Source organism: Triticum dicoccoides, chromosome 6A (genome assembly GCF_002162155.2).
Source record: "Triticum dicoccoides isolate Atlit2015 ecotype Zavitan chromosome 6A, WEW_v2.0, whole genome shotgun sequence".
NCBI classification, from domain to species: Eukaryota; Viridiplantae; Streptophyta; class Magnoliopsida; order Poales; family Poaceae; genus Triticum; species Triticum dicoccoides.
This window is the reverse complement of record NC_041390.1, coordinates 611,183,454-611,192,854: the sequence shown is the minus strand read 5'-3', so window position 1 is coordinate 611,192,854 and position 9,401 is coordinate 611,183,454. Positions and strand designations below refer to the sequence as shown.

The 9,401-nt window shown below is 40.2% G+C and overlaps 1 protein-coding gene across 1 annotated transcript in view; it reads right to left on the bottom strand.

Moving 5' to 3' along the window:
• Positions 1–9,401, bottom strand: part of LOC119316119 (protein CUP-SHAPED COTYLEDON 1-like) — a 24,742-nt gene that overhangs the window by 1,340 nt on the left and 14,001 nt on the right. The gene's annotated exons all lie outside the window — the stretch shown is intronic.

Here is a 9,401-nt window from a genome sequence, read left to right as displayed (position 1 = left end):
CGTATGTGCGTATTTCTTGGTACAAGGTTATATCTTTTAAGTAATAATAAAGCGTCCCTTTTCGGAAAAAAAATCTTGGTAGAAGTGCCCATATAGGGGAGGGGGTGGGGCAAAAAAGGTGATATGAGGTGCCAGTTGCAAGCCAATTCCTTTAATCCAAAGAATTTTACATACCGTTCCACAGAGTTAGACACAATAATTAATCCAAAGAATTTTAAAGTGGTAGCCCACTTAAAAATCTTAAGAGAAACTCGTGCTAGAAGCAACACAGTACTTGCAGGAATTGCATAGGATCGAGATTGCATATATATGCATGCATATACAACCAGTATGACAAGTTGATGAGTAGTACTACTAATTTAGAGCACTAATTAACAAAAACGGGGACAGGCCCCAATTGGAGCCAATAAAACGCGGTTGCATGCTTAGTAAATCATTCCATGGAATGAAGTTAAATTAATTAAGAGATATGTAGCTTGCTGGAGAGGGACTAACAACATATTGGATCGAGATTGATCGACTAACTAGTAATTAATATATTTTCTCAAGAGGGACTAGAGATGTAAAAGCTCTATTCTCTTAGTTGAAAATGGGGCCCTGTCTGTGTTTTGATTTTCGGCCGGAAAAAATGGATTTCGGCCATCTTGGACCACATACATCAGTATGTCTGATTTCCAACAAATCTGTTGCTCGCTCCATAGTTCCGGAGAACGGCGTTTTTGTCATCTTGCCCACAAGGCACGGTTCGCAAGTACCAAGTGATTCATAATCAAGTGATTCCAAAAGTCTATCCGAATGAAGTTTCTTCATGCGCTTACCAATATGACTTAAACGGCAGTGCCACAAATAAGTTGCACTATCATTATCAACTCTGCATCTTTTAGCTTCAATACTATGAATATGTGTATCTCCATTATCGAGATTCAAAAAGAATAGACCACTCTTTAAGGGTGCATGACCATAAAAGATATTACTCATATAAATAGAACAACCATTATTCTCTGATTTAAATGAATAACCGTCTCACATCAAACAAGATCCAGATATACTGTTCCTGCTTAACGCTGGCACCAAATAACAATTATTCAGGTCTAATACTAATCCCGAAGGTAGATGTAGAGGTAGCGTGTCGACTGCGATCACATCGACTTTGGAACCATTTCCCGCGCGCATCGTCACCTCGTACTTTGCTAATCTTCACTTAATCCGTAGTCCCTGTTTCGAGTTGCAAATATTAGCAACAAAACCGGTATCAAATACCCAGGCACTACAACGAGAATTAGTAAGGTACACATTAATAACATGTATATCACATATACCTTTGTTCACCTTGCCATCCTTCTTATCCGCCAAATACCTGGGGCAGTTCCGCTTCCAGTGACCACTCTGTTTGCAGTAGAAGCACTCAGTCTCAGGCTTAGGTCCAGACTTAGGTTTCTTCTCTTGAGCAACAACTTGTTTGCCGTTTTTCTTGAAGTTCCCTTTCTTTTTCCCTGTACCCTTTTTCTTGAAACTGGTGGTTTTGTTAACCATCAACACTTGATGCTCCTTTTTGATTTCTACCTCCGCAACATTTAGCATTGCGAAGAGCTCGGGAATTGTTTTATTCATCCCTTGCATGTTATAGTTCATCACGGAGCTCTTTTAGCTTGGTGGCAATGATTGAAGAACTCTGTCAATGGCACTATCAACAAGAATATTAACTCCCAGTTGAGTCAAGTGGTTATGGTACCCAGACATTCTGAGTATATGTTCACTGACAAAACTATTCTCCTCCATCTTGCAGCTTTAGAACTTATTGGAGACTTCATATCTCTCAATCCGGGCATTTGCTTGAAATATTAACTTCAACTCCTGGAACATCTCATATGCTCCACGACGTTTAAAACGTCGTTGAAGTCCCAGTTCTAAGCCGTAAAGCATGGCACATTGAACTATCGAGTAGTCATCAACTTTGCTCTGCCAGACGTCATAACGTCTGTGTTGCTCCTGCAGCAGGTTTGGCACTTAGCGGTGCTTCTAGGACGTAATTCTTCTTTGCAGCAATGAGGATAATCCTCAAGTTACGGACCCAGTCCGTGTAATTGCTACCATCATCTTTCAACTTTGCTTTCTCAAGGAAGGCATTAAAATTCAACGGAACAACAACACGGGCCATCTATCTAAAACAACATAGACATGCAAAATACTATCAGGTACTAAGTTCATGATAAATTAAGGTTCAGTTAATCAAATTATTAAAGAACTCCCACTTAGATAGACATCCCTCTAATCATCTAAGTGATCACATGATCCATATCAACTAAACCATGCTCGATCATCACGTGAGATGGAGTAGTTTTCAATGGTGAACATCAATATGTCGATCATATCTTCTATATGATTCACGCTCGACCTTTCGGTCTCCAGTGTTCCGAGGCCGTATCTGCATATGCTTGCACCCGTTGTATGTGAACATAGAGCTTATCACACCCGATCATCACGTGGTGTCTCGGCACGACAAACTTTCGCAACAGTGCATACTCAGGGAGAACACTTGTACCTTAAAATTTAGTGAGAGATCATCTTATAATGCTACCGTCGATCTAAGCAAAATAAGATGCATAAAAGATAGACATCACATGCAATCAATATAAGTGATATGATATGGCCATCATCATCTTGTGCTTGTGATCTCCATCTCTGAAGCACCATCATGATCTCTATCATCACTGGTGCGACACTTTGATCTCCATCGTAGCATCGTTGTCGTCTCGCCAACTATTGCTTCTACGACTATCGCTACCTCTTAGTGATAAAGTAAAGCAATTACAGGGCGATTGCGTTGCATACAATAAAGCGACAACCATATGGCTCCTGCCAGTTGCCGATAACTCGGTTACCAAACATGATAATCTCATACAACAAAATATAGCATTATGTTGACCATATCACATCACAACATGCCCTGCAAAAAAAAGTTAGACGTCCTCTACTTTGTTGTTGCAAGTTTTACGTGGCTGCTATGGGCTGAGCAAGAACCGTTCTTACCTATGCATCAAAACCACAACGATAGTTTGTCAAGTTAGTGTTGTTTTAACCTTCTCAAGGACCGGGCGTAGCCACAGTCGGTTCAACTAAAGTTGGAGAAACTGACACCCGCCAGCCACCTGTGTGCAAAGCACGTCGGTAGAACCAGTCTTGCGTAAGCGTACGCGTAATGTCGGTCCGGGCCGCTTCATCCAACAATACCGCCGAACCAAAATATGACATGCTGGTAAGCAGTATGACTTGTATCGCCCACAACTCACTTGTGTTCTACTCATGCATATAACATCTATGCATAAACCTGGCTCGGATGCCAATGTTGGGTAACGTAGTAATTTCAAAAAAAAAATTCCTACGCACATGCAAGATCATGGTGATGCATAGCAACGAGAGGGGAGAGTATGTCTACGTACCCTCGTAGACCGAAAACGGAAGCGTTTATCAACGTAGTTGATGTAGTCGTAGACCTTCACGATCCGTCCCGATCAAGTACCGAACGTACGGCACCTCCGCTTTTAGCACACGTTCAGCTCGATGATGTCCTCGCCTTCTTGATCCAGCAAGAGGGGCGAAGAATTAGATGAGTTCCGGTAGCACGACAGCGTGGTGACGGTGTTGGTGATGAACAATCTCCACAGGGCTTCGCCTAAGCACTACGAAAACTATTACAGAGGATAAACTAGAGGGGATGGGGTAGACGGCACACGTCTTGGTGTTTCTTGATGTGTCTTGGGTGCTAGCCCTACCCCTCTATTTATATGTTGAGCCTTGGGGTCGAAACTTGGACTAAAAGCCTCCACAAAGTCAGTTTCACCTGAAAGGCAAGAGTCCTTCTCGAACTCCGGGGCAGACGCCAGGGTTCCTGGCGTCTGGACCCAGACGCCAGGGACCCTGGCATCTGGCCCCTGGACTCCACAAAACTTTCTTTTGCACTTTCCAAAAACCTTGTGGGCTTTCCCTTTTGGCCCAAATAAAGTGTTCTCGTACCCAAACATTTCGGGAAACATCCGGAACCCTTCCAGTGACCAAACACTATTATCCTATATATCAAACTTTATCTCCAGACCATTCTGGAGTTCCTCGTCATGTCCGTGATCTTATCTGGAACTCCGAACAACATTCATTTACCAACATACATAACTCATAAATACTATATCGTCAACGAACGTTAAGCGTGTGGACCCTATGGGTTCGAGAACTATGTAGACATGACCAAGACACTTCTCTGGTCAATAACCAATAGCGGAACCTGGATGCCCATATTAGCTCCTACATATTCTACAAAGATCTTTATCGGTTGAACCGCATAACAACATACGTTGTTCCCTTTGTCATTGGTATGTTACTTGCCCGAGATTCGATCTCGGTATCTCAATACCTAGTTCAGTCTCGTTAGCGGCAAGTCTCCTTACTCGTTCCGTAATGCATCATCCCACAACTAACTCATTAGTTACATTGCTTGCAAGGCTTATAGTGATGTGCATTACCGTGAGGGCCCAGAGATACCTCTCCGACAATCAGAGTGACACATGCTAATCTCGATCTATGCCAACTCAACAAGTACCATTGGAGACACCTGTAGAGCACCTTTATAATCACCCAGTTACGTTGTGATGTTTGGTAGCACACAAAGTGTTCCTCCGGTATTCGGGAGTTGCATAATCTCATGGTCATAGGAACATGTATAAGTCATGAAGAAAGCAATAGCAGTAAACTAAACGATCAAGTGCTAAGCCGTTTATCAAATGACAACTCATGTCTATGGTTAGGAAACATAACCATCTTTGATCAACGAGCTAGTCAAGTAGAGGCATACTAGTGACACTCTGTTTGTCTATGTATTCACACATGTATCATGTTTCCGGTTAATACAATTCTAGCATGAATAATAAATATTTATCATGATATAAGGAAATAAATAATAACTTTATGATTGCCTCTAGGGCATATTTCCTTTAGTTTTTACCTATAAATTGGGGGTTACGACTTTGAAATATTTAGGTATTCATGTTTGTAATGTGAGGATCAGAAACAAACATTGGAAATGACTGGAAGATAAGATTAAAATGTGCGGATGTTAGTAAGGGAAAAATGCTAAACATTGCGGGTAGACTGACTTTTGTGCAGGATTCCTTAAGAAATATTCCTATTTAATGATCTCCTTTTACCCAATCTATGTTCGGGTTAAAAAAGAGAGATAATTTCCTTAGGGCCCGGTTCGTACTACAGGGTGATGATGATAAGAAGAAATACCTACTAGTTAACAAGAGAACTTGTTGCAAATAAAAAGACCCAAGAGGATTGTGGTTATTCAATTTCGAACATATGAACAAAACCTTGATGGCTAAATGGTGGTGGAAGTTAGAAACAAAAGATGGTTTGTAGCAAACTACTCTTCTTTTATAAATATTCTCATAGAAAATGTCTTTTGAAGGTTAAACCAAAGGTGGGTGACTCCCATTTATAGTCCATCCTGACAAAAATGAAATACCTTTTTTATCAGCATTGTAAACAGCATGTGTGCAATGGGGCTAACACCAAACTAGGAATACTAGTGGGTGGGAGAAAATAATTCGAAAATTGTCTATCCAGGACTTTACAAAAAAGGTTGAGGCCTTAAAAAAGGGTTTTGATGCTTTTAAATTCAAAAGGTTACGGGATTATACTTGGTTGCTCAGGAATAACTTTAAGTTAAGATATGAAGAAATTGTTGTTTCCAATAAAAGAGATACAATTAGACAAATGACGACAGCGGATAGTAAGTTTACTGTAAAGTCTTTATATAGATAGATGATTGTACCTGATGGTGTTTCCCTCCTAAATTCTTATGGAAGAACAAAATTCCACTTAATATCAAAGTCTTTCTTTAGTTAATGGTTAATATTGTATCTTAATTAAAAATAATCTACTCAGGGGCAATAGAAACTAATTAAAGTTTGTGTATTTTGTGGACAAGATGAGAGCATTGAGCATTTGTTCTTCCAATGTTTGGTTGCTAGACTTGTATGGAGTCTTCTTAAATATGCTTTTGATTTAAGGAATTACTACCTCTGAAATCTACCTTTTTCGGAACATGGATTAAGAGTTTTTTCAAAAGAAAAGAAAAAAAATGTTTTGGTTGGTGTCTTTTTTATTTACTGGACTCTATGGAGATGTAGAAATAATGACATTTTATTTGAAAGAAAACTAACTAATAGTCCAATAGTGCTAATAAAATTGATTTGTCATTGGACAATAAACTAAGCAATTTTGTAGATAGAAGTTGGAAAATCAAAAGTTGCTATTGTTGGCTAAAAGACTCATAGAGTAGGTGACAAGTGAGGTCTACAAAGCTTCACAAGGGCAACAACCATGCATTCCTCAAATCAGTTGCTACAGACCTCATCTATAGTTTCCCTTGGCGTGGTGCCAACTACTTGGAGAAGAATAGCTCCTGGATGCATTAGTTCTCTTTTATCCTTTCTCTTGTCTAGTTGTTTTAGTTTGGTGGTTAAGACTTGATGTTCCTTAGTGTTTGCCTATTTGGTTATGGCTGGAGTCTCTTAGGCCATCTGTCTATTTTGTTCTTGCGCTTCCACGCTTTTGTATTGATCTATGATGGTGAAATTATGGTAGATTTGTAGGAGTAATGCTTGTAAACCAAATGTTTTCTTTAATAGAAATCGAAGGAGGTTACATCTCTTTTATCCAAAAACAAGATGAGTGATAGACCTTGTAGTGTAAAATCGGGAGGCTTTCAATAAGAAGAAAACAACAACATGTAGTTGGGAAGGGTACACACACCTGACAACTATATTTATTTCTGGAATTATCTAATAATAACTAAAAAATATGGATAGAGTCGTATGGAGGCCTACCTTAAGTTGCGCACCTATATAAGGACTTCGCATGCATATGTATATATGTATGTGCTTGCAGGTTGCATGTTCTCACTCACAGGTGTAGGAATGAAAGGCTAAGTACATGTAGATACAGAGGGGACTGAGTAGGATATGCAATTGTGGCATTAATCATGACAATGGATGCAACTTTGTACATACATACATGTGTCATAGATGATTACGATGCTAATACGTCTATTTTGCATCATTATTCCTTACTCTTATTTATCTTATTTCAATGTTATATTTCACATTATGATGCAATTCTAATGCCTTTTCTCTATTAAAATGCAAGAACATCAATAGAGGGAGATTACTGGTAGTTTGAAATCTGATCTAAAAAAGCAACAAAAGAGATAGCAATTCTCTGGAGCTCAAAACAGACCGTGGATTTTTGGAGAATTATTTTGAAATGTATGAAAAATTATGGAGCATTAATTTGTTCAGCTGGCTTAGGTGTTCTAATATAACTTTTATTGACCACAGTTGAAACTTTAGCATGTTCCTTCATCCTAACAAGGAAAGGTGGTTTTTCAGTATAAGAAGTAGGAACAACTGGATCAACATTATAAATAATAGTCTCATCTTTAGCTATTACCGGTTCTTTAATTTCTTCTTTAATAGGTGGGTCATATTTAAACCACTTCACCTTAGGGAGATCAACCTGAATAGCAAAAGGTTCACAAAAGGAGGCTACTATCTCATAGTCAAGTCCATATTTAGTTCTAAACTTTTGAAAAGCATCGGTCTTAAGCTTAATACCTAACTCTTTACCTTTGTCGGGTTCCCAATCTTCAGAGTTGCGTTTAATTCTCTTTAAAAGATCCCACCGGAATACAATAGTCTTCTTCATAAAGGAACCAGTCCAAGAAGTATCAAGCATGGATCGATCATTATGACAAAGCTGAAGGAAATATACCCTAGAGGCAATAATAAAGTAATTGTTTATTTCCTTATATCATGATAAATGTTTATTATTCATGCTATAATTGTATTAACCGGAAACTTAGTACATGTGTGAATACATAGACAAACAAAGTGTCACTAGTTTGCCTCTACTTAACTAGCTCATTGAATCAACGATGGTTATGTTTCCTAACCATAGACATGAGTTGTCATTTGATTAACATGATCACATCATTAGAGAAGGATGTGATTGAGTTGACCCATCCGTTAGCTTAGCACGATGATCGTTTAGTTTGTTGCTATTGCTTTCTCCATAACTTATACATGTTCCTATGACTATGAGATCATGCAACTCCCGAATACCGGAAGAATACTTTGTGTTCTACCAAACGTCACAACATAATTGGGTGATTATAAAGATGCTCTACAGGTGTCTCCAATGGTGTTTTTTCAGTTGGCATAAATCGAGATTAGGATTTGTCACTCCGAATATCGGAGAGGTATCTCTGGGCCCTCTCGGCAATTCACATCACTATAAGCCTTGCCAGCAATGTGACTAATGAGTTAGTTGCGGGATGATGCATTATAGAACGAGTAAAGAGTATTGACGGTAACGAGATTGAACTAGGTATTGAGATACCGATGATCGAATCTCGGGCAAGTAACATACCGATGACAATGGGAACAACGTATGTTGTTATGCGGTTTGACCGATAAAGATCTTCGTAGAATATGTAGGAGCCAATATGAGCATCTAGGTTGCGCTATTGGTTATTGACCGGAGATGTGTCTCGGTCATGTCTACATAGTTCTCGAACCCGTAGGGTCCGCACACTTAACGTTCTGTGATGATAGTATTATGAGTTTATGTGTTTTGATGTACCGAAGGTAGTTAGGAGTCCCGGATATGATCACGGACATGACGAGGAGTCTCGATATGGTCGAGACATAAAGACCGATATATTGGACGGCTATATTCGGACATCGGAAGTGTTCTGGGTGATTTCGGAGAAAACCAGAGTGCCGGAGGGGTTACCGGAACCCCCCGGGGAAGTATTGGGCCTTAGTGGTGTTGGGTTTCATAGCAATTTCAAAAAATTTCCTACGCTCATGCAAGATCATGGTGATGCATGGCAACGAGAGGGGAGAGTATGATCTACGTACCCTTGTAGATCGACAATGGAAGCGTTTAGTTGATGTAGTCGTACGTCTCCACGGCCCGACCGATCAAGCACCGAAACTACGGCACCTCCGAGTTCTAGCACACGTTCAGCTTGATGACGATCCCCAGACTCCGATCCAGCAAAGTGTCGGGGAAGAGTTCCGTCAGCACGACGGCATGGTGACGATCTTGATGTACTACCGTCGCAGGGCTACAATATTATCGAGGACTATGGTGTAAGGGGGCACCACACACGGCTAAGAATATGATCACGTGGATCAACTTGTGTCTCTAGGGGTGCCCCTGCCTCCGTATATAAAGGTTCAAGGGAGGGGGGCCGGCTGGCCAAGGTGTGGCGCGCCAGGAGGAGTCCTACTCCTTCTGGGAGTAGGACTCCCCCCCTTTCCTAGTTGGAATAGGATTCG